This window comes from Grus americana, chromosome 20 (assembly GCF_028858705.1).
Source record: "Grus americana isolate bGruAme1 chromosome 20, bGruAme1.mat, whole genome shotgun sequence".
NCBI classification, from domain to species: domain Eukaryota; kingdom Metazoa; phylum Chordata; class Aves; order Gruiformes; family Gruidae; genus Grus; species Grus americana.
In genome coordinates this window covers 9,640,817-9,667,459 of record NC_072871.1, presented here as the reverse complement: position 1 = coordinate 9,667,459, position 26,643 = coordinate 9,640,817, and the positions used below count along the sequence as shown (strand labels likewise).

The 26,643-nt window shown below is 38.4% G+C and overlaps 1 protein-coding gene across 3 annotated transcripts in view; it reads left to right on the top strand.

Moving 5' to 3' along the window:
- DAB2IP (DAB2 interacting protein) overlaps positions 1 to 26,643 on the top strand; it is a 245,549-nt gene that overhangs the window by 24,158 nt on the left and 194,748 nt on the right. The window contains exon 1 of one of the 3 annotated variants that reach the window (XM_054848425.1): positions 13,881 to 13,898. The exons of 1 other annotated variant lie outside the window; for it this stretch is intronic. The gene's annotated coding sequence lies outside the window, so the exon portion shown is untranslated. Of the gene's footprint in view, positions 1 to 13,880; positions 13,899 to 22,018; positions 22,359 to 26,643 lie in introns of those variants that run through there. One more of the 3 variants, XM_054848430.1, reaches the window with a different exon arrangement.

The window sequence follows — 26,643 nt, the reverse complement described above, 5'->3', positions numbered from 1 at the left end:
TGAATGGCTGGAAGATTGGCCAAAGAAACATTACAGGGCATGCATGGAGGCAAATCTTGGCAGAGGCTGTTGTACTGAGGCTGTCAAAACCAATCAAGCAAGAGCAGATTGACACTTCCCTGTGCAAAAGGCACCAGAGAAAAAGCAAGTGCAGTGAATATGGGAGGGTATTCCTGTGAGACTTGTAACCTCTGGTACTCTGTGAAGCCACAAAAGGTGAATATTCACATTTGTCTAATTGATAAGAGACACTATCGTGTAATCTGTTTGTAGAACAAATCCATCTTTGCTTAGTGATCCTCCTTTTGTCCGTACTCTGCTCGATCTGAGTAATCAGTACATTAGAGCGCAAAACTTTGCCTCCAAAGCAAAACATCTGAACAATAAATGATAGGTCTTCTTTATATGGCAGTAATGTAGAGGCATTGGCACATATATGGACTCAGAGCTATTCAACTGTTAGAGGGTAGTTAGTCTATAATACAGTACATAATTCGTAAGCATAGCTGTAATGAGATTTTACAGGTATGATTTCTCCATATTTAATTTATACTGTGTATATTCAGATAGTGAAAGATCAGCCAGGGAGACCTTTTTGCCACTGGCATAGCAATGCCTTTTCTTCACAGCCTTCTTCCTCTTTGTCCTGTTTTGAAACTTTATGCTATTTTTCTGTAACTGTATGCTATCTTTATATAACCCAGGTAGTATTTCACAAGCATTTCAATGGACAATGGTGCTGTCAAGGACTGTGGTGCTGCTTCCCACATTACATTGCTAAGCAACATACAATACAACAGCATGATATCCTCCTGCAGTTGGTAAGAAGTCAAGCTCCAATATTCAACAGAATTATTCTGATCTACTTTTCCGTCACACAAGAATCCACTTGTTTCAGCACATAAAGATTTGTATTAATAGTATCAAACTCATACTAAAGTTGGACATTTCTTTTTTTTAAATTCCCAAGTGCTAAATACATCTACATTAATGTTTTTTTTCCTAATTAACCTCAGAGAAGTTGGTCTGCCATTTCGCCAGTTGTGTAGCTTTCACTGACTTTGACAAGACTTGCTTTTATCAAAGCATCAGTTAAGTAAAATGCTTCAACTTTTTTTTGTTTGCTTACCTGCTTAAAATTACACATGTGCTTGAATACCTTGCTAAACATGGGTCAGCTTGAGAGCGGAGACAGAATGTCAAATCTATGTTCAGAAGCAAACCCATCTATTTTCATAACATCTGCCTGAAATACAAAGTATAATATTTGATGAGGTGAAATCTCAGTTATCTCATTTATTCCAAACTCCTCTATTTAGAGCCAAGTTAATTATGAATTTGAAAAAATCTAATCTGTAATCCAATTTGTAAATTCACATATGACATTTCATAGTGGAGATCACTTTTGCCAGCTGATCTCATCTCTATAGAAACAGATGCATATTTCAGTTCAGGTTTTGTTTATATATATATTTTAAATAATTCAACAGGATCATCACTCAAAATGTTAGCCCACTTTCTAAAGGATAATGTCTCTCTAAAACATTTCAGTGGATCATGAGAGGAGAATTCTGGCACCTGCAGATTTAATAAAGCCTTTCCCATTAGTTGTTTCTCTTTGGCTTTTAAAAGCCATTAATACCAGTTATGCATATTGTGCCTGAGTATGCAAAGCTTTCACATTGTTGCTATCAAGAACTGTTTCAGAATTTTGCTATTAGCATTAGCCACTCCGATAGGGATCAAAGGAGACTTTGTATTATTAATCTTGTATCTTAAAGAGTTGGAGCATGAGGTCAAAATCAATGTTATTTTCAGTAATGAAATTGTGAACTGCGTAATACTGAGCAAGTCAGTATCTGCAAAAACAGCAATGTGGAACAGTAATTATTTAGAGTGCTTCAAGGACTTTCTGCTAAGAATGACTGTGCTGATCTGGTGGAGGTGAGGGATTCTGGCCCACTGAGAAGCTGGTTCTCAAGAAAAAGCTTTTTGTGAACCAAGGAGGTCTCCACTGGCTGGGTGGGGAATCTGTGGCTTTGAATGCTGCTCCTCTGATAGCCAAAATGGTGTCAGGACCTCCTCTTCCTTTTCCGTGACAGCTTGGGAGTGAGAGAAAGCCTAAATCTGGACATCTCTCATCTTCCCCATGGATCTCTATTTCCATGTCTTAATTTTGAAAAGAGAGACTAAAATTTTTGGAAGATCTATACCTCTGGAAGCTCTAGCTCTCTAGGTGGCATACGGAAGAAAATACAGGCTTTGAGGATAATAATAGTGTGTATGGGAGTGAGAGAGAGCAGCTCTGTGTGTGGGAAATGGTCTTCATTTGAACAAGAGCAGAGTAAACAGATTGGCTGATATTGCTGAATACCATGCAATTTCCTTTTAAATTAGCAGATGGGGAGGGAAGGGAATATAAAAGGAAGTGAGAGAAAAAAAGAAGCTAATGATGAATGTTGAACAGGAACAAAATGTTGCCAAGACATCACAAGAGAGTGGAGAATTGATGAAGAAAGGGAAATTAAACTGTTGCTTCATATGGGAGCTCAAAGAGCTTTGAACCCCTGGCTCCAGTGTCTAAGGTGCACTTTATATAGTCCTGTGAGAGTCTTCTTCTGACATGCCCATTGTGGCTGGAGAATCAGACGTGGGGAGGATTTTGTTAGATGCTGGTAGAGACCTGCAGCAGAAGAGAAGCCCGACAGAGGGTACTGTAGCCTGTGCAGACTGAGGGGCATTTCCTAGAATCAGGCAAAGCTAGTTTCATCTGACACTGAAATTATTCTGTCAAGTGATGGGAACTGATTACAGAAATGTGTTGTATCTCCTAGTCAGAATAAGAAGGCAAACCAGGACACTGCTAATTCAGATAAAAGTAGGCTGTCAAAAAGGAGAAAAAAATGTACTTTAAATTATTCCAACCATTCTCATAATTTCAGTTACTCTAACAAAGCTAGAAGAGAAGTCTGGCTGGAGAGTCTGAAGATGATAATATTGCACAGGGAGAGGAGTACACATATGTCTGCAAAAGATGCTGAACAGTCAATAAGATCAGCAACTCAATGCAGTTATATACTGCAGTAAGTTAACTTGGTAATTCCAGTTAGATGCCGCCAGTTACAGCACATGCAGTATTCATGGGGTCACGTGTTCATGGAAGTAGAACAGAAAAGCTGATTGGAAGGGGTTTGGTTTTGAATATGCTTGAAAACATGCACATATATAGATATTTTCTTAAAGCTAAGCCACCTGGAGCAGTGTTTCCTAACCTGTGTGGTCTGTGGACTGTTTGTGGGCTGTAAACTAGCAAAGAGGGTGTGGGAAATAGTAACAAAAGCTAAAATTACAGAAAAAGTGATGTGCACCTTCTCCTGCATGTAAGTTTGGATACAAACAAATGGGAGGGGAAATAAAATAAATAAGTTTAGATAAAGTTTTTCTTGTTTGTAAATGAAAACCATGTTGGTTAGACTACATAATACAGTCCATATTTTTTTCCAGAGACTTTACACGTTCCTTAAATTTCAAATGGATTGTGAAACAGCAACCTGGGGATTGCATATATAACTAAACATTGAAATTATTCTTTTGGCCGAAATGTTAACAATCTGTGTTTTCAGAGTCTCTGGTAACTTATAAGATAGGTATTTATGTGCGTATCGATATATATATGTATATGGCCATTATATGTGGCCAGCTCTCCCCAGTGGGCAGGTTAAGCATGGTTCTGGCAGAGCAGAAACCCAGGCACAGGTAGACCAGGGTGCGGAGCAGAAAAACTGTAGCTCAATTTCAGCTCCACCCTGTGCATCTCAGGCACTCCGGTGGTAAGAGGACGTGCTGGTCACAAGGTGGTGTGGGTCTGTCCTTCCCAACTGCTTTACACCCATGTGTGGCCTTACAACCCATGTACTGGCCTTTGCACAGCTCGAAGTTATCTGTTCACATGTTCACAGGAGGTCCTTGGTAGAGGGAGATTTGACATAATATTATAGAAAAATGAATGGGGAAGATTAACTAGAATCAATTGAACAGAAAGATTTTTTTTTTTTTTTAAATGAGGCAATTTTGAAAATAAAATCCCAGATGGGGATGATACATTCTATTATCACTGAAATAAAATGAAATTGTCAAAACAACAAGAGAAGCTTCTGCAGTGCACCAGGAACCATATGGGAAAAAACCAAAGGGAAATCACAGATAAGCAAACTATTAAATAAAGGTGAATACTACTTAAAGCTAATGAGAAAAAATAAAGTGAGCAATAAGCAAAGCAAGAGTTAGTAGACGAGCGTTACATATGAAAGGATTATTCAGATTCTTCAAGAAATGCAGGAATGTTGCATCTCTGTAAGTTAGGTTAGAAGGGCTAGAATCAATATAGCTTCATTAAGAAATTTCTGATTTTACTACATCATGTTTTAAATTACGATTGTGTTTAGTAAGAAGGTAGGCACTCCTTTGCAGTGAGCTGTTAGCAGTTTCACAGAGCAAAATAGCTAGATGGTTGGGGGACAGGAGGTAGTAGAGAGAGAGAGAATATAAAGGGCTAGAAAAGATTATGGCTTGCAAGAGAGAATCTTTAGTTGCAGAGACCTGATAATCTTGAGCAAAACAAACTGTCTTTGCAAAGGAAAACATCCTAAGCGAAGAGAAAGTTAAAAATGAGGAACTGGGGCAAGAAATGGACAGAGCTCCTCAGAAGGAGATGTTCTTTCTCATAATCCTATTTTTACACCATTGAAGGAACTGGAAGATCTCAACTCTATTCATTATTAACAATTCAACATGGGTTTTTTTGGGTTAGGTTTGGTTATTATGGGAACTTTCATGGTATCCCTAAATTAGAGGATAAAGTGTCACTCCAGAAGGGCTTCATGTCTGATTTAAGTCAAGAGCTAGTAAAGAACTGAATGCATTTATCCTCTTTAAATATTGGTATCAAGTGTATGTGTTAATTGTTAGGCAAATCTAAAATAATAAATTCACAATGAAAATTACACACTGATTTCCTAAAGAGGAGGTGGAAGCTTTATTCCTGGCTTAGGGAAGTTGTTAATTTGCCAGTCGAGCATAGGCAGTGACACTTGGTCTAGAAAAATGGTATGTAAATCTCCAAGAAAAAGAGACAAGACTTATCTTAGCATCAAGATTATAACCCAAACATATGTATTTTGTGGAGAGAGGGGAAAGGGAAAAAGGATTAGGGAAAAGAGAAAAAGAAAATTAATAAGTCTGGGAAAAGATGGAGAAGTAGTATACACCTCACTGGAGCTTCTATAAGAGATAAACTATAAAAGAAGATTAGTTATAAAAACCAGCATGCTCCACTGGGAAAGGGTGTCTTTAATCAGTGGCACTTGTAATGTAAGGTACGCAGAAAGACAGAATGCCTCTACGTGAGAAAAATGAGTGTATCAATCATTGACATACATGGAGAGAGGAACCTTTAATTTTTAAGTAGATTAAAATGATTTTCTATCATTTCTTGCCTTTGTAGCTGTGTTGCCTAAAGTGCTGTAAATAAATATTAATTCTATTTTACCTTAATCTGTGCTGAGTTAAGAAGTATCTCAGGGTAAATGGAAGAAGCACCCCTCACCTGAGGGCAAATCTGTGGTGTAACTATAAACCAGGATGGTGTCATTCCTAAATAACGGTTTTAGATTCCCAGCATATTCTGTAGAAAAAACAAAGGATAACCCTTACAGTAGCAGCATGGACTAATCGGAGAAGTATTATAGGGTTCTGGAAAGGAGGACCGTGACAGATGATTGATTGTTCAGGATTTTTTATTCATCAGGGTAATGAATAGCAGGTTTGAACCTTGCAGTCTCCTGTCACATGCGAATATGAGTGTTTATTTTCTGTCCTTTCACCTTACCCTTCCTCTTCCTGTTGATTTCAGTGAAGTTTCTCATTTTCTATCCAAGTCTGAAATTAGATTTGCTGTATGTGCTTCATACCCACACCAATATCTCAAGAATTCTGTGGAAACCTTGGGTTAAAAAATGGTTTATCTTTGTCAGATAGTTAGATCTATTTCTGAAGTCTTAGCTCAGACAAAACTAATTGAGTAGGAACAGAGACTGCATTCTCATACTTTTATTCTGCCTAAAGCAAGAAAGAGTATTGAAAAAGTGAATGTGAAATCAGAAGTTACTGGACAACAAAAAAGGAAGAATGACACTAATATTCCAAAGAAGAGACATTATAAGCCTTTATTTATCGGAAACAGATTAGAAACATGAGGAAAGAATAAGACATCATTTATCTTGTGTTTCACTTTTCGAGTGACAGCAACAAACAAAAGTTAGTTCAAAATATTTGCTTTTTGTTGTGTGAATTTCACATAAAGCAAGAGACCATATGGAGTAATTTAGCCTAAAAAATCTATTAAAATGAAGAGACTGCTTGATCTGGAAGGACAACAATTGGCTGAATCTCTAAACAAAAAAGGAGAGAGGGAGGAAAAGGCGGGAAACAATAAGTGAAGGAAAGAAGAAGGAGCAGGCTCGGAGCAAGCAGACTGACAGCCTGTGGGGATTCAGTATATGTCTCTCTCTCAATGCAAGAGCTTTGTTCATGTCCCTAAACATTGTCTGGAACTTTTTCTTCTTTGTAAGTTGCATGTATTTCTGTGGAGAACTTGCAAACGGAAAGAAATACATATTTTGATACAGTATTTCTGTGCTGTAACTATGGATGTATGGGAATAATGTACTGATTTGTGGAAACCAAGGTTCCAGAAGAAGAGATCTGTAGAAGATGTTGGTTTTCTCTCCCATTTATACTCAGTATGATGCTCGCTTTCATCTGGACAGGTCCATTTCCATACAAAATGCAAGGCCTTATTCATGTCACTTACCTTGCTTCCATCTGTTTTGGAATCACATAAATTAAATCATCTCAGTTAAATGTGAACCTTGTATTTGCATTTCATAACATTTCTTATTTTTGTAGAATGTTACAAATGTAGAAGAATTTACTAAAAGCCCTTGGTGCCCTGATCCAGGCTGGAGAAACAAGTAGCGGTTAGTCTTGGTCCCATCATGCCCAGTCAGCAGCGTGCAGAAATAGTAGCAGAATAGCCCGTGTCTGGAAGAGAGATGAAAAGATGATTTTCGATATACAAAAAGATATTTATATATTATAAATGCTCTACCAGTGCTTTTTTCCCAGCAGATGTCATTAAGGATATATTACTTTATTTGGACAGTATGTAATTTTAGCCTGAACCTTCACGGAAACCTCAGATGGAACTTCTGCCCAAGTTTCAAGAAACTGCACTTAATTTTCCCCATTTTGCTGTTCAGTAAGATATCCCTCAGCAGTTATATTCACTGTGAATTTAGCTTGATGCAAGGAGGAAGTGTGTGTAACTTTTCAATATCTAGTCTGCTCTTGTAAGATTATTAATCCAATGTTTGGATGCCCTCAGGATTCTGGTTAAGTATCCAAATGTTTGTGTGAGTATTTCTCTGAATTGCATTTTCCATTGGTACTTTTTGTCCAAGCTTTTATTAATGATACATTACGCCAGTGGCTATTGTATTACATTTACATAACATGGTATCAAAGAACAACCCCTTCTTTAAGGCTGTCTGTTGATTAAGGAAATATACATTGATTACTTGTGCATCCTGAAAGTGAAGAAAGCTGTTGCAGAGTTTTTCAAAAGAGCTGAGAAAACAGCAAATGCTTCTTGTTCCTGTTTCTAGGAGACAACTGCAGAAACATAGTTAGGAATCTGTAAAGTCAGCTAGGGTGGAATCTCAACAGACAGCTCAGTAAATTGTGCACAGAACTCTGTGCGTTGCAGACCTTTTGTTATTTTTGCCCAGGAGTCGGTTTAGTTTTATTTTCCTCCGTTAAACCAACAGTAGGATTTTACTAAAGAAGTTCAAAGACACTTTCCTCAGTCTGAAGTGTACAGTAGCAGGAGGTAATGTTATATTCTAGTTACCCTGAAAGAATATCCTGATAGTATTGTTCATTTTGGGGGTCTTGGAAATATTGACTACATTAAATTGATTGTTGGTGTTTTTCATGGTAGAATATTTAATGTGTACTCCTTTCATAGTCATAGCTGTATTTTCTAATCATGATTACTATAGAATCTGTAACTCTGAAGCATTTTGTTTGGTTTATTCTTTAGGGTTTTGTTTGTTAATGGTGACAAGATTTAGTAGTTTGTGGCAGAGATTTGAGAAGAGATACAAGACTCAGTCTTTTCAGAAACTGAAGAACTGGTTTATTTTAAAGTTTCTGAAGTCAAAGATGTTTCCGTAAGTTCCATATTTTGGGCACGTATCAGATACTGACCTGCTCTTACACCAGAGAACATTCTTACAAACTAAATCTCCTAATGGTTGACAGAACCAAAGAGCTGAAGGGAAAGATGTGACAGACGCCGATTCTTGCACTGATATCCTAGGTAATGTCTTTCACATAGAGTCCTTCTCCAACACAGGATTTCCAGCTTTTCACACTCCATTTAATTGTGACACCTTTTTTTTGCGTATACTTTTTCTCTGTGGTGGGGCTTTGCTGAGTTCTGGATGAAAAGCTGCCACCTCAGATGTGTGATTAGAGCCTAACCCTCTTCAGAAAATTAATATAAAGTCTGCCAATTTAATAGTATAAATTTCCATCTCCCCAAATAAAGGATCCTTAGAGGATGTCTGTCCTATTGCTGCAGGTTATATGATGGCATGTTCCAAAAGGGGACTCAGCTGAGAACAGAGGCTTTCGTGCGGCACTGGACAGCTCAGCAGACAGATCACCCTTTTGAAAGTTCTTGAGTAATAAGCTTAAAAGAGGTTAAAGTCTTCTCTTAACTAGATTTGTGCTTGCTTAGCAGGAGCATTTGCCTGGATAGCATCTTGGTAACTGGGACTGCTCTGCAGCTGGAGCTTCCTGAAAATCCCAGTTATATTTGAATTTCTTATATCAAATGGTTAAATTGCTATCGGTTTCTGCCAAGGCAGAGGGATTCTTCCTACCAATATGAAGTAACCAAGGATGCGTCATTTTTCAGTTTGTGCTCATGTCATATTCAAGCACATTTATGATAGACGTAGTCGAGTTCAAGCAGAAAACCAGCACAATAGGGCTTTGGCATGAACTTCTGGAGTAGGATCATCCCTGCACTTGCTGTCCAGGGCGAGATATGCTGCATCTCAATGGGAACAGACCCAGCCATGAGCAGTGACTTTGAAAACTTGCCAGGTAAAGCCAAAGAAACTGTGAAGCTGGTTACTTGGTATGAATTGTTATTCAGCCCTCACAAAAGAGGAGGTTTTGACAACACCCCCAGTAACCTTGGCAAACTGTTTTGTTAAGCAGGTCTGTGCTTCACTGGCTTTTCAACTTGCAGGCTTTCATTGCTCCCTCCTACATATGAATTTATGTTTCAAAGAAGGACTGTGTGGTGGCGGGCAGCTGTGGCATCATGCTGATCTTTTACACTGGCTAACAACGGCTGCATCAAACAGCAGGCAAAATAATGTACCACTCTTCCGTTTCTCAAGGGGAAAAGCAACTGAACCTCTTCTCACTCATTTCTGTAGATATGCAACCTAAAATGTTTTCTTCTTATTTGAAGAAATGGAGATCTTTCCATCTCCAACTTGGTCTTCTCACATTGTGCAACACTAGTGAAGTGGCATACTGAGCATGGATCCCCAGGAATCAGTGTTGCACAGATATTAGCAACTGCAATGTAATTGCTGATTTTTTTTTTTACCTGCTTATACTCAAAAAGACTCTTTTTAGGACTATTAGGACTTTAAATAGTTAAAGCTCTTCAAATTTTTATAACTTTCAAACTAACATTCATGACTGCAGAGGTGTCCTGGAGCTCTGTGCTCTGTGTGTCTTGTTACAATATGGAAATGGTAATGTTTACTTGGTATGAGCAAGGCCTAATTAATGCTTGTGATGTACTTTGGCGTCATTCTTAGGCTGTTAGAGATAGGCCGTATGACAGCAAAATGTTCCTGCATTACCAGAAACAACATAAAAATGATACCAGCACTTTATTCTGGATGAATGGAATTTTATTTTGAAGAACAGAATATTGTTTTCAAAATGTCTGTTGGCTGTGCTTGTTTATACATACAAGTGTTTCTACTTACCTTTTCCTATAGATCTTTACAACACCTGGTAGAAAAGAAAGTGGACTTTTCCTACATAAAGTAGCAAAACCTCATCCACACAGACCTATGAAGTAAATCCTTTCCCTGGAAATAAATCCAAGACCAGTTATATTGCCACATTTATACTACTTCAAACTTTTAGACTTTATTGCTTAATCTGGAAATATTAAATGACTTTATGATAAAGAATAACAAATAGGTTCAATGCAGATCCTTGCAGCTGATAAGAGAGAGACAAGGTGATTTGCCCAAAGTTTTACAGCAAACTAAACACACGTGCCATCTTTCTTGTTTATAATTTCATGTTAGAGTGTGAAATAAAGGCCGATGTGAGCTATGATTCCCATCTTTTATGAAAAGAAAGAGAAGCTAAGAAGTAGTAGCTACCAATTCCTACCAAGTCAAGTCTTACATATTGAGCACAACTGGAATCTGGTATATAAAAGATGTTGAAACAAACATCATGCAGACATTAGGCAATCAGATATAACTTCCTTTTTTGTCTCAAAGCTAGCCATCTACGGGAATGTGGAGATGCTCTGATTAGACAGAAATGGTACATTTAATTGCCACTTCCTTCCCACCATTTCAAAATTCCTTCCTTGACGAGTCAGCTTTCCAAAACTCTAAATTTTGTGTTCTACTTAACCTCATAGGTATTCCAGAGAATATGCTAGCTAGACCTCTCTTTCCACACTCATTAGTTCAGTGTGCTTGGCTCATTTCCTAGGATTTGGTCTAGCAGAGCCTCTGACCATTCAGGCCATTTGTCTGAAAATCATTTCCCTCTTCTCTTCTGCAATTTCCCATTCAGTGCCCAAGCAGTTAAAATCCCTGGTGATCAAAGCTCTGGTCTTCCAACTGTCCCTTTCTTTTCAAAATCATTGCATGAGCTACTTTTCCTAACTGCATGAGCTGTGCTCAAACAAAGAAGGTATGACAATTGCTCAATTGTTAGAAATTATGAATACTCTCTTAGCCAAAATATTGACATCATTCTGACTTGCACATTAAGGATGAATTTTTACTAGGCCTGTAACTACAGATGAGCAAATCATTTGGATGACATTAAAATCACATCAGTTGTCATGTAAAGTCATTGAAGTCTAAATAACTATGGTTTTTCACTTTTCTATCTTGATTTCTTGATCTTAGCTATTCTGTTAGCATTCCTGGATTATTCCTGACTCTCCACAAGGAAGGACTTCACAGGTGTTTCTTCTTTTCTGGTACTAAATTGTCTGTGGAAAGTATATTATGTGTATGCAGCATCTGTTTAATGAAGAATACAAATTGTTTCTCTTTATAGAATTTGTCTTGATTCAGATGTTCATTACAGAACTATGTATTCCTTTACATTGACAATCATGATTCTCCAGGCATTTCTTGTCCTCTATGATCGAAGTAGGCTGTGTTAACGAGTCATGTGTGTGTATCTCCACATCCTGGGCTACAGGATAGACAGATGATACCCGTTCAGGACTCCTCACCCCCAAAACTTCTCTGAATCCCTTCTATACCTATTATTGTCAGCTTTTGTGAATTCAGACTGGAGGGATGTAATATGTGTCAGTCAAGAGTTAACACACTTTTTTCTATCATATACTAACTCCTAGACTGTATACATGACCCAAAACAGGTGGAGGACTGTTAACAGGCAGAGTGCCATGTTCCTGTAGTCACAGAGTAGGTGGTTTTGTGGGGAAGGTGGGAAGAGGGAGCGTTTTTGTTTTGTCAGTGAGTGGGAGAAGTAGTGAAGTTGTAAAGAACATAGGGAGCGTAGGGTGTGAGGGGAGAGAATATAGGGTTTGCGGCACTGTAATTTAGACCAAGGCAGAGATCTCAGAACATAATTTAATAGAGGCTATATACTGTGCCATACTTAAAACAAATAGATGGAAATGAGTTTTTCTTCTATTAATACGGCATAATCCTCAGGAACAGTACTAAAGTGGTTTTGCAAGGTACAATTACAGCAGAGTCATATCAACCTGCTAGGTTAATTTCTCCATACAGAACTGCATGTTTTTCTCCCTTCAGCCAGCCATTCATTTGTCCGCCTACAGCTTGTAGCACCAGGCGTGAATAGTCAGCTCTAAAGCACTAGTTACATGACTCTTTACAGAGTGAGCTAGTAAGGCAGAAGCATTACCCAGGAGCACCAAAATAGAAACCCCTGCATGCCTCAGAATCCTGTGTCATCAGCCACGACAAACCCAAAATGCACTAAATCTGTTGTAGATGTTTAGAGTGATCCTTGCCTTAGATTTAGACAAAAGCGTTCTTTTTTAAACAAGATAGATAGGTTTTAATGCATTAGCTGGAGTATTAAAGAAAGAGTTTAAATGGTAGGTTCCAAGTAAAATTGATCCTTAAAGTCTGGATTTGGAGAATTATTTCAGGATTGTTGTAACAGTGATATGAATTTACCTTTCAGAGACACATCTTGGTTTATAGTTGCACATTGATATCTTTTTCTGTTATTTTCTGGAGATATCTTCAGAGAAAATAAAATTTTGTATTCCTCAGCTAGGTGAAAGGGTCTTCCTCAGTCCTTGTGCTGTATCATTTATCCAAGAAGTTCAAAGCATGTAAAACTTGGAAGTTTCAGCTGTATTCCTGTGGGATAAGGCAAATTTCAATGCCAATATCATGGAAGACTGAGGCGCAAAGACAAGTTATGAATTGTGTGAGGTCTCAGGGAGTTAGTGGCAGACCCAGTAGCAGAATGAAGGTGACCTGGCTTCCAATGCTATGATCTGACTGTCTGCTAACAGTGTCTCTGGTGAGGGAGTCTGCAGTTGCCTACTGATACAATTTACCGTATGATTCTAGCAAAGCTGGTGCTTGCCCCCCCGGCTCATTTGCAGAAGGCTTTTTAAAACGCCAACTTAGCAGCAGCTCCTGGCTTGGCAAAGGAGGTGAATGTAGGACAAGGTCTCCAGCAAAGGCTGTTGCTGCAGCAAGTTACAACTGCCCAGCGCGGAGTCATTGAGTTGCCTCCCTGTTAGGCACCGGCTGGTCTATTCATTCTGCAAACAGCCTCTTTCCTTTCCAAGACAGCCCTAGGGACACAAGGGAATGGCAGAGTTTATTATAAACTGAGTAAAGGAACAGACTATTGCTGGAGGAGATCCAGGGTTATAAAAGATTGTAGCGGGGGGGGGGGGAGGAGGAGGAGGGAACAGGACATAATTTGTGTTTGTGTGTGAGGGGGTGCGTGCTGGTGGCTTCAACAAGGCATTCCCCAAACCCTCAAGACCTTTGCTGGTTTTGGTGCGATTTTCTGCAGTGCATACCGTACTGTGTCAAACCGCGCTTACTTTTTATTGTATCAATCATTCTCTTTATGCAGCAACACGAATCGGAGAACGCTTGCAGGTCCTGTTCTGAATGAGCTCCGCTCTCTGCCAGCTCAGCCTAGTTACTGCTGTAACTTAGTCTGGGGGATGGGAGAAAAAGGTTGCTGCTACTTTAAATATAATGCATTAAAAGGATGCTGGAAAAAGGCCTGCATGCTGTAATACCCAGCCATCTAGTTGGAAAAGGAGCCAGATGTAATACAAAAGAAGAAACACAGCCTCTTATGGATGCAGCACTAATTCATAAATCAGGTGAATCAGCTTAGGCAACTGCTGTGTTTTTATGCCTCTGCTGCATGGAGAACTGCATGTTGGATGCTTTTATTTGAAGTAATGGAACCAGATAATCCTTTGGACCAGGACAACTCCAATGGTAAGAAGTAGAAAACATAGAAAAAAGAGGAAAAAAAGGATAGTGAGAGAGTGTCTGAGTTACACATCCTACTAAAGGCGCAGGGTTAGGCATGTGTTTTTACTGTCTTCTGCATGGATAAGTAGAAATGAATGTGGTAATGTGCTTCACATTATCTTAGAAATCACTCTGTTTACAGGGTTTGGAGATAAACATATAGTAGACTGATACATACAGTGCATTGCAAGGAGCAGTGAGCAGGCAGAATTAACCTATCTCCTGGACAGTCTTTGCAGAGAGAAGAGGAACCTATGCATTCTACATTATTCAGTTTGGGGGTCTTTTTTGCCAGTGAGAAAAGAATGTAACTTTATGCCGTATGTGCTGTCAAACGTAGCATTTGGAAACAGTTTCTTTATCTGCAGAAGGCTTTCCTACAGGCAGTTGCATGAGTAATTTACTTAGAAGGATATATTTAGCTAGGGACCACATAAATTCACCCTGGAATTAAAGTCCATGGTTAAAACTGCAGCTATTCCCTGGATTTATAGCATTCCACATGCTGATGTTCTGGTATCTAGTCTATTGGAAGGCATACAAAAAAGCATAAATTGGGGTACAAAGTTGTTTGCAATTGCGAGTCTTATTTCTCTGTTAGTAAAGTGAATTGGCTGCATTGAGGACAACGAATTGTTCACATTTATGGAAACAATTTAAGGTGGTGATTTTTAGAACAAATTGATTCTCAGCTCTTTAATATGTATTTGGTACTATTCTGGATGCAGTTTGAAATCTGCAAAGTATTGCACTTCCTACATATATACTGTTCAAGAACTAGTTATGTATTTCCCACAGCATAGTCTCTGCTGATAACCTAAAGCTTCAAGTACGACATAACTGCAGTGTTAATATCACAGTAGACCTAAAACTGTATGGAAGGAATGTGGTTAAGGGGATGAAGTAACATTTAAACTATGTGAACAGTTGACTAGGCAGATATAAGTGGGCAGCACTGCGTTACTTTGGGCTCTGTGCCATGCTGAAGCTGAATTGTATAAGATAATCAAGGACAGATTTCAATGTTGATTCAGATGATAATATTTACATGAAAAGATGAAGAGGGAAGGATCACACTTTTTATTTCATTTTTCTATTCTCTTTCATATGTAGTTATATTAATTTCTCTCTAGAACAGCATCGACCTCTCATGTCTTACACCTCCTCTTGGACCACTGGGGCGTAGAATTATATCTTATTTTCTTCTTTAAAGGAGGAAGTTTTAGGATTATCAGAGAAGTGCATGCATAGTTTGGGCTGATGTTAACAAACATATAAGCAAGTATTCTTGCCTGTCCCGACATTAGAATCTGGTCTTTAGGAGTCACAAGAGAGTGTCTTGATTCCTTGGGAAATATAAGTTGAACTTTGGTTTCTCAAATATGCTAAAATGCTCACTAAATTTAGAATGCATGTTTTAAGATACACAGGTTTCTCGTTTTTCTCCTTACGGATATGCAAAGTGTAGTCTATCATATTGTGTAGAAACTTGTTTTCCTGCAAAATATTTGAGTAAGTGGGCGGACACTGGAAATGTTTGTAAATTGGGAAATGAGAGCTAAGTAAGCACTCATGGTACCAGGTATCTGAGAAGAACCATCACTGGCTCCCCTTCCTAACTATGTAAAGTTCCCATCTTCCTTTTAGAGTTTTTTTTATTACTTTGATTTAAACTATCCCATTGTAAAACAAATGTGTTGAACCATTTCTTGATCAGAAGGTCAATTGCTTCTGCTGGAGCTGCAGGAGCAATATGCAGGACTGAGGGATTAATCTTTTATTATGACTTACCATGCATTATTTTGCATGAATTCACTAAACAGAAAGTTCTCAAAAATATGCCAGCAGAGTGCTGTTAAGAAAGATTTTCGCCTTTGAGAATGTTTTCTTGTAGCTGTCATTCTTGAAGCAGCCCCTTTGTCCCTTTTATTATCAAACAGCTAGTGAACTGCTATGAACATGCTGATAACTATCGTGTTTATCTTACTGTATTGCTCATGTGACAAATATTAATGCCTTGGGAAGTGATCATAACTTGAAATTACTTGAAAGGCACTGTAGAAGTGCCTTTTTACCTTCAAGAATGTCAAATCAAATTCCTTTTTCTGCTAGCAGAATGAAAACTGTTACTTAATTTTTGATCTACCTGATAACTGGTTAACCATCCACCTTAAAATTCAGCATCAGTTCATTCTTAGTTTCTTATTGCCAGCCCAATCAATAGATCATTAATGATGGTAAAAGCTGTTCTGAAGAATAATATGCTTTAGAGTTGCTCTTTTTGCCTTCTGCAGCCCTTTCATTTGCTTACAGAGATGTATGAAATCAGCTAGAAGGACGTTAGTGGAATATTCAAGGCTGAGAAGCTTTGTGTCTCATTTCTCAGCAGAGTTTCTTTTCCTAATCAAATTAGACTGCCAGCTTTTCATGGAGATACCTCATAGATTTATTATTGCTTATAACTGGAACAGAGAAGGACCACTCATTTATTTGGGGGCCTGAAATGAGATTTAAGCTCTGTTAGTTGCCTTGACGTAACAGACTCTGGAATGAAATCAGAACCTGTGGGTGAACTGGTTATTGGATTTTTCTCTGTGATTCTTCATTGAGCTGTAGTGCTTGCACTACTTTGAACACAAGCTTGCTAGGTTGCTGTCCATTTTGACATATGTGAAAGGAGATAGAAGTTCTGTAACTTTTCTGTATGTGTGCCTAGGATAAAAGCTCGCATAAAGCTACAGGTTCTTGTAAGGATTTTAAAAATCATTAAAGCACCCCCTTTCCCCTTCCCCCCCAATATTGTCTTTCCAGTCTCTGAAATGCAGGAATACAAAGAAAGATTATTGTCTTTTTATGATGGCTCACAGTTGTGGCTCTCTGATGTGTTCTATTTAATGTACTGGCATGGTTTTACTTGATTCTTTTCACAAAAAAAAAAATTCTTGGAAGAAAAGTGCTGAAGAATGTGCTGATTCTGAAACCATAACCCTAAATTACCCATTTCAGAGGGATGACATATCAGAGCTACAGATTTCTCTTTTGTACTATAGCCACTTGCAGCTACAAGAATAAAAGACAAGTCAGCAGCTTTTTGCAAGCCAGTGAAGATTTATAAGATACTGTATTTGTGTACAAACTCTCGAGTACAAAATAACTATGAATTGTGGATTCACTGCGTTTTCTAATTGCTTAGATCACAGTTTATATAGCTATAGTGAACACTGGTACCACCTCTGAGTTTCTTCTCTTGTGTATCCTGACAATATTAAATAGTTGTTAATCTTTTAAGGGCACAGTATTTTTTAGTGGACCTTTTGTACAACCTTGTAGACCAAATCCCAGCTACTGGTTTTAGTGAAATCATATTTCCTACACAATGAGTGTGAATCACAGATGTAAATTTTGTACCACAAAGAAATGAAATTAAACTGTTGTGCTATAATAATAAAATAATACAATTAATTAATATATTAACAATACAATAACACAATAATATTAATAACAACAATGTATAATTATTATATAATAATTATTTTAAAAAAGACACGTAGATGCGGCGCTTAGGGACATGGAATAGTGGTGGACTTGGCACTGTTAGGTTAATGGTAGGACCTGATGATCTTAAAGGTGTTTTCCAACCTAAATGATTCTGTCATTCTATGAATTATGGCATATTTTTTTCACTCTCTGACATATACATTCAACCAGTTGAATTACGTGGATGACAGCCAGGCCTGAACTTTGTCTGCTGTTGGTAATGTGGCCTGTGACATAGATCCTTAAAAACTTATTTGTTCTTTCTCTGCTTACCTCAGGCAACATTTATATTGTTTGCAAAGAACTCTTTGGGTTAAATACATGAAAGAAACAAAGTGTATCTTATTACGAGAAATATTTATCCTAGACATCTGTGAGCAACCAGATTATTCAACAAAATGTGTTATTTCATGATATTCCATTAGAAAAGTGAGGTCTCTCTTTTGAACAGTTTTTAAAAAATCATAATGTTTCTTAGTGAATTCCAGTTTTCAAGGCTGAGCTAGAAGAGGACTATGGAGTGTTGAGACAGTTATGCTTCATTCTTTTCTTCGTTATCATTCTTACATCATGTCTATCTGATGGCTTCTGACAAAAGAGAGGTAAAGAAACATGTTCTTGATGATAGGAAAAATTGAAAAGAAAAAGACAAATGGCAGTGTAATACATAGAGAAGATAAATGCAGACAGAATTCCCAATGAATCGCACATAAAAGTGGTAGGCATGTTTTGGGTGGCAACTCTTTTCTTTCTATTTTGCTGTAGTTTTCTTCATTTTATCTACACTGTATTCAGGTATAACTATAATTTATAGGTAAGATGTATTGTACTGAAAGGTAAATCTGAAGCAGCTAATAAATTTTTCTGGGAAAAAAGTTCTAAATCTTGGTGGGCAAAACCAAAGTGGGATATCTGCACATAAGAAGTACTGGTGACAAAATCAAATAAAATATCTTACCTGAGGGCATTATTTATTGGCAAACATCTGAAATAATGACAGATTCGCCCCGCAAGGAACATTAGGCCACTGTTCCACATTATTTTCTGAGGTTCCTGCAAGTTATATGATCAGTATCGGACTTACTCCAAAGAAATGATCCAGGTATGTGCAGTGATCATTGTTCAAAAGGGATCGTAAATAATCTGCCTGAACTGTCAGTGACCATGTGGCAAGTAGTGCAACCATCACAGAGTTTAAAGTAGGTGGGCAGGTGTAATTGGGTTTCTCTATTGTCATCAAAACTCTTTGGCAACAAAGAGAAAGATTTAAAAATAGATGCAAGCACTACCTGGTAACTTCATTATAATTTACACTAAGCAGTGAAATGGAAAGATCCAATATAGCTTTAATAAAGTGTCCAACGGTATCCAAAAGGCAGAAAGATGTAGGGGAATAGGAGACCAAGGATTAGGAAGATTATTATATAATGATTTGTAGAATGCATTCTACAGTTTCCAAGTTTGTAACTGAATTATGAACAACCGTTGCAGGTGGTCTCTTCCTTTCTCTCCCTACTGACATCTGTAGAAGAGGGTACAGCCAAACAATAAACAAGCACCCCACCAAATTATGAACATGCAATAAGGGAGAACCATTTATATGAAATCGTGGGGGAACGTTAGATGGCTAGACTGTAACCATCCATACTTGGAGGTACTGGAAACAGTTAAAGTAGCATCTTTGTTCTTTGGTAGTAAAGAAAAGGGTCCTTTCGTAGTCAAGCATGTTCAAGGCTTCTTTTATTTTGCTTCTAAAAGAGAGGAACTTCAAAGCACAGCATTGTGTGGAAACCTCCTGGTTCTATCTCTAAAATGCAGCACCGCTACAGGTCTCTCTCAGAACTTTCTACAGCAACAGCCTACCATTGGAGAGGTGAATTCAGTATCATGAAATGGAATGGAAGAATGTACTCCATAAATCTGTTCTTTCTTCTGCGATTACTGGAATCTGTCCAGGACCTGGTATCTAAAAGTAGTTGTTAATAGCAGTGAGGTGTATCAGCTGTGTGAGGATGCTACACAGGAAAAGTCCTCAGAATGATGTTGCAGGGATAGTGAAGACGAGGGGTTTTAAGGTTTGTTCATGTGTCTGATTTGGGAGATAGGGGACAAGGGATTTCATGGGAGTAGAGATGATGAGGAATTAAAAGCATACATGTGATGTATCAAGGTATTTATAGGTCAGAAACTTTTAAATTCATAAGGTTCTGGTAGTAGATAATGGAAACTGGAGAAGCTACAGAAGAAATTGTCAGTCCTTACTGAGAGCTGAGACCCACATTTTGACAAAGAGTCGATCGAGTGGATTTTCCTGAGACTTTTAATCAAGGGTGATTGTGGTCACATACATGTAACTACTAAGATGTGGGACAGCAGCCTCCTCTTCTGGCGATGCCCAGAAAGACTGACAACCACTGATGCTTTACATCCGTGTCTAACAAATGTACTGTACACAACGGATATAAAGAATAAATAGCTGCTTACCTTTAGCCACTTCACTGTAATAGTCTTTATTATGTCTGATTAGGATGTTTGCCAAGGAGGTTTCTCAGTGCATACATGTGGTTATCATGCCAGTGAGAGCATTATGGTAATAATGTTTATATTTAGATGTGCTTCCCCTCTGAGCGTCTCCAAGGAACTAGCACATGTAAAAGATTTAATTGCAAGGCATTGCTAGAGCTGATATGGGCTCGGAGGCCTACCAGATGCCTTGCTAAGTGAGTCAGTAGTCAATGATTTTTGCTGCTATAGAGCTTAATGCAGTGATTAGAAAATGTCTGCCAAAATGAAGTTTCAAGAGCTGTTTGTTTTCTAACCAGATCCAGATATGCTTCTAGTTTTGTTTTACACCTTTAAGTACATCTCTGGATGTAGTTGGGAGGTTGGTACGCAGCTGTGGCAGATGTAATAACACAAGCCATTGTTCTTTGTCCTGTAGCTGTATGTGTGGGTTGGTTTGGTTAAGCGTTGGGTGGGCATGGCACGGCTTCTGTAGCACATCAATGCCTCTGAACGTAGGTCCCGTCGTTAATCCAAGCTGGAGAAATCCTGATGCGTGGTGTTTTGAAAGTAGGAAACTAAGATGCTGTAGAGTTCTCTTACTTGTTCCAGAATGTAGAAAAAAACCTCAACTTAAAATAGTAAAAGTTAGACCAGAGTTCACGATATTTTATTGTCTCTGCAATTGGTCTTCTATGTTACAGAAATGCTCTTAGAGCATTACTCATGGCAGAGAGAGTATCCCTGAAGAGTTTTTCACAGTTCATGTGTCAGACAGGAATGCAAAGGATCAATTTACAGCCACAGATCTGAAAATGTCCAGGGGGACCTGGGAGAATGCTTCTCACCCCAAATACTTTTACTGATTTAGCCGATTCCACTTGTCAGACTGCAGTGCGTTTTCAGCTAACTTGGAGTTAATTTCTGAGTGGCAGCAATAAAAACATTGTATGTAGACTGCAGTGAGAGCTGCTGTAGGAACATTAAACACAGTGTTACCTCCTTGCAGTCTTTTCTGTTATAAAACTAAAGAGAATTTCAGTATGTTTTGGAAAGCTCGCGAGTGCACTACTGTATTCCGGGGAGAAACCTGCTGGTGCTGTGCAACTCTTGTTTGCATGAATAACTTGCTTTGTTTAGCAGATCATCCTTTACTACTCAGTTGCAGCTGTCAGAAAAAGCCAGACATCGAGTTGAGGAGTTGTATTTAAAAGTGCTCTCTGGAGGAGACGGTTGCAATGGTCTCCAAGCTAAGCAAAGCCCTTGGCAGTAGCTTACCAGTTCGGTTTGGCCAGTTTTTGGGTGATGGTTGTACTTCACCCGAAAGTTGGTAGTCGTTCTTAATTCATTTGCTTCTTAGATATATTTGTTTTATTGTAATTTAAAGTTTCCTGATAAACTTTAGACAAAACCAGAGGATACATTCATCTGTTTAGGAAAGACAGTTTTGAAATGAACCTTTCTTCTTTTCTACAGGATCTGTAAAGTTAGGCCTTAATCTTAGAAATATTTATGTATGTATTCAGCAAGAGATGGCATGAGGAGTTTCGCTGAGTTAGCTGGAAATTGTTTGTCTGGAAGAGCACACATATAGTTCATCCTTTTTTTGACTCTTACAAATGTTTGCTGTTTTTAAGACTGAAGGGAAAAAAAAAAAAAGCAAAGCAGAGATTTAATTCTTACTGTGACTTCTAACCCAAGATGAAGTCGATCACAGAAATTAAAGATACGGAAAATGTAATGAGCATTTAGGATTTAGGGAAAAAAGCAGGTGCATTCAACTCGAAGCCAATGCTCGGTACACGCAGGGTTGCTGAACTGCCTGCCTGTGCCTCTGACTAGGAGAGAGGCGTGTTCTGTTTTCCCTGCTTATTCATTTTCTGAGTCATTCATCTTGTGCTATAGCTATTGAAAACTGTAACGGAGTCTGGGAAGCGCTTGGCTTTTGAGTGCTGCCTCCTGATTGGACTGGGGAATGCTGCTGTTCGGGAATAATGTGTGAATACCATCTGCTCCGAGGAGCTGGGAGCCTCAGCGAATTTTGCTTGGAGAGGCACCTTTAGCCAGGACTACAGGCAAGGGGAGCAAGCTTGCTTTTCCTGTTTCTTATCCAAACTTTTAGTTCTTGCTGGATTTCCTTTCTGCTTCCCTGTTAAACTTTATTGTGCTTTGCTCAAGGGCTGAGGTGCTTCTCCTGTGGGTTTTGGGGTTGTTTTTCCTTTATTTTTTTCCTGCATGGGATTTCTTCTGGAGTTCAGCATGCACACCAAATGGGGAAATAAATCAGCAAGTTTTGCAGCTGTTTATTGCAGCACAATAGTTAACATGGAATGTCTGGGTTGCTTTGAGAAACTACTTACAAAAATTTGACCTGCTCGTAAAAAGGTAAGCAGTTAAGGACTTCTGAATTTCAGGGACTGACTTTTTACTTGCATAGAGGTTTTGTTTCGTTAGGAATGAATATGTCTCATTTGAAATGTGCAGTTGCCTTGTAGCAATGCCTGAGATCAAAGACTGTGTTTTGTCTCAGAATGTCTTTAATGAGCCCGAAGAAATGAGCAGAGTTGGAAAGATGATTGTCTTACTCTTTTGTATAGAAATTGTTTAACAATAGGTCTTAATACAAACTTTCTGCAGTGTAAGTGTAATTGTAATTCAAGACGGCATTTATTTTTTTGATTTGCATCTTTATGAAGAGAACTCTCTCAACTCTTGTTTTCCTGATTATGGAATCTCTTTTTCAGACTGTTATCTCAGACGAAACACAGCTATTTTTCAGGAGTCCGGATTTGCAGTCAAATGGTGCATTCCACTTCAAGAAGACAAGATGTAGTTTGAGCCCATTAAATCCTGCTCACTAATGACCTGCTGGTGTAGACTCAGTCACTAGAGAGAAAACTGTAGCCATTCCTTTAACCTCAAAACAACAGGCCTGACACCAACACGATTGATGGCCACCACTCTCTCCCATTACTGTTAGCACATACTCAACTTTTCGATGTTACTGTTTTAAAACCAAGTTATAATTTATATTTTTTTCTGAAGCTTACATTTCAGTTAGACACTTCTACCTACACAAGGCAAAGTTATCTAAGGGAGGACATGAAATATTGATGTTTTAGAAAATCTTAGCCTTCCTTCCAGTGAGTCAGATTATTCAGTATACTGTTATCTGTTCCAAGGAGAAATCTGCAAAGCATTTTTCTAAGACTTTGTTTGCTCAAGGCTTCACTGTAATTTATTTTTGACAAATACCTGGTTTTTAGCTTTGTCTTTTGTGTTTTGTTAATTGTAACTGTATAGTAAGTGTGTAATTTGCATGTACTTATTTGTATTTTAAGAGAAATGTTTAGTACCTGTAAATAAGGGAGTAGTGGATTTATGTAACTGATACTTGATCTAACCTAGACTTTTCATACTGAATCAATTTTAAATAAACAAGAGAAGATCTTACATCTAGTATGCTCTCTTACACTCAGGCCTTTTGAGCTAATGTTCTTGTAATACAGAAAAGAGCTGTTGCTGTCTGCAGTTTCACTAAAAAAGAAAGATTAACAATTAGACATCTTTTCACTTAGTCATTTTTGTGGCAAAATGCCAGATCATCAAAACCAACTCTTTTAATGAGAAAAAAACCTTACTTTGCTGAAGCCTGAATCAGGAAAATTGTTGCAAGCCAAAGAAGCAGAGGTGCAACACCAGTACAGTCCATTGACTGGTGGTCACTTGTACTTGCTTAGAATATAGGATATATGGATTAAGGTCTCACTGTGCCTGGTGCAAGCCAAGTGTGTGTCTCGCATTTTATGTACATTAAAAAACCTGGAAAGGTCATGTGTGTACCAGTACAAATGGGGTTCTCCAGTAATCATCACATTTCTGGGGATAGAAAAACTTTCTCATTCATTGCTGCTGCTAATAAATCCTCACTTAGGTCTTTTTCAGGGGAATTGTATTGTCAATCGTAGATTTCCCAGGTGCCCTTTTTTAATCTGTCATTGGGCCAGAATCATGATTATAATGAAGTAGCACGAGGAATAAAATTCTGACCTTCAAACTCCAGAGGTGAAGATCATTTCCATTCCAGACATAGCTGAAGGTTTTTTAGCCGTTGGCAGTAGTGACCAAGTATCAGCAATAACCGATAGTGTATGGGACAGTGGAATCAGAGCTTTTTAATTCGGTCGTATGTACATACACACACTCAACTCAAACACCAGCTGATTGTAAAAGTGTGATTATTTTTTGGTCAGAGTGGACAGGCTTTTTATATTCCCCTTCATCAAACACAGTAAGCACTTGGTTCAGTGATACATGTTTTTGCATGGGTAGAATTTATTGTTTAGGGACTTAACACGCAACCCTTCTGTAGAGGGTTACTGCTAGATCCCTCAACAAAGCTCTCCACAACTTAGTACTGGTTAATATTTCCTTTTAATGTGATCCTGTCTAGCTGCAAAGCACTTTTGGTTTGCATGCCTGTTGCTAGTATGATCATCAGTACTGTGATGCTTAAATGTTTGTCTCTCTAATCCAGATATCTTCATGCCAGTTTAAATGTGTTGCTATTATCCCGTTCTTGTAAAGAGGAGCTGAATTAAAAGTGGCTTGCCCAGGGTCACGCACAGGAAGCTTTTATCATTGTATTGCAGTTGTATTGGATCTTCTGTGTGCCTGGTTAGCTCCTTAGCCATTCCTCTTGCCCACAGCCTTCCTCCTTGTCCATTTCCCCTTCTTTGCTCTTCTCTTCTTGATGGACAACATGTGTCATTTTGCTGTGGAGAGTGTTATCCACCTGACATGTCTCTGTGAATCTGGAAAATCTCAGTGCTGGGGTTTTTTTCAGCAGACCAGGGTATTTGTTTCCTTGAAGAATTGTCATTTTCACTATAGGAAAGAGTTCTTTCTTGCTAAAGTGGCACCTCTGACAGTGCAACAACACTACTGTGCATTTCCAGCTTAATTTCAGGAATCCACGTAGGTTTATTTTCTCTTCTCCTCCACCACAACTCTCTTGCCTGACTTAGTTGCCAGACTTACTCTGGCAGCTCAGTCTCACTTAATTCACAAAGAATGTGGCTCCCTCTGCCACACTCGGTGCCTTGAGTCTAGGTCAGTACCTTTTTAGTGAACTTCAGCTTAAGAAAAATCTGACCTACCTAGAATATAGGTTTCAGGTTTGCAGGCATGAACCAGAGTGATGAGGCACTACCATTAACATTAAAATACTTTGCATATATCTGTGCTAGCTATTTCTGTTGCCTTTTATATAATCTAGCATTCCTTTGCCAAGGAGTAAAATGTAATAGGAACTATTTGTGTGTTCTTGGGAGTATTTTTGCTGGCTCTGAGCTCCTCTGAATAGATGCCGCCTCCTGCTATGATGTCATCGCTTCTGGTGCTTGCCAGTAGACTATAAAAATTTAAAAAATCAAGATAAAATCAAGATAAGACAACAACATCAAGGTAAAAATTGGCTATCTTGCCTCCGTTTAGGTCAGATGAAGCACAGAAGCCCGTGTTTTAAACAGAAGAGAAGCATTAATGAAGAGAGAAAGACTTCAGAGAAACTGGGACAGTCTAGTGGCAAGCACAGTAGACCAGAGAATTCCTGGTTTCTGTTTCAGACTATGTGAAACCATTTTGCAGAGCAGCTGTGGAAGTGAAAATCAGCAGAAGTAGGTTTGATTTTGAATTTCCTTATGGAAATTTTGAAAGTCCTTCTTTCTCTCAAGGTATTTAAGCCCACATCTGCTCTTTTCTCACCAGAGACTGTGCTAACTACCTTGCTCTGGGGTGGATTGTCTTTAGTTCCCCTGACCCAGGATCCCTACCTAACCTTTTCTGCTGTGAACAATATGTAGTGACTCTTTCCTTCTGTCTTGGGAATTTAGTCTTGAAAAAATGTAGCCAGAGCTGTATGGCAATTACGTGAAGGGCTTCTGAATGATCAAAATCAGATTTTCTATAGAATAAATTATTTCCCAAAGAAAATTCAGCTAATTTCAGCTTTCTATGTCTTTTTCCTCCAAACTTGTCTTTTTAGGTAGTATTTATTTACAAAGTTACAATGTCTTTGACTTTTACAGTGTCTAAAGCAATGCTATTCCTACTACCAGGAACAAAAAAGAAAACATGTTGTACTGCTAAAAGAATATCAGACAATGGTGATATTTCTTTGACTTTATTAGTTTAGCATTTAATTCCTTAGAGTTATTTCTTTAAAATAATTAACTGCTACATTTAAATCAAACTTGGTCAAAACTTGAGTGGTTTTATATGTTTTTCTTGGTAATTTGCAGAAGTATGCATTGCATTGTACTGTAGGCTGAAAATTAATTCCCAGATCTGTACTGTGCTACCTGCTGGCCTTCTGTACTTGCCTGGCTGCCATTTCTGTGCTTGGCGTTGTGAGAAGTGGAAGGCTGCTACCTAAACTCTAAACGCTGTGTGGGTGTTGTGCCGAGAGTAACTGTACAAGAATAACCACAAAACTGCATTAGTGATCCTCTCAGCCACGAACTGAAGATTTACACCTCCTTTGTAAGAATTAGTTTAGACTTCAGGGCCCTTTTTTCTGGGGTTCTGGTTGCTGGGGACTGTCACTTGGCAAACTGCGGGGATAACTGCGTCATGCGCCTTCAGCAGGCTGAGGGGGAAGCTGGAAGAG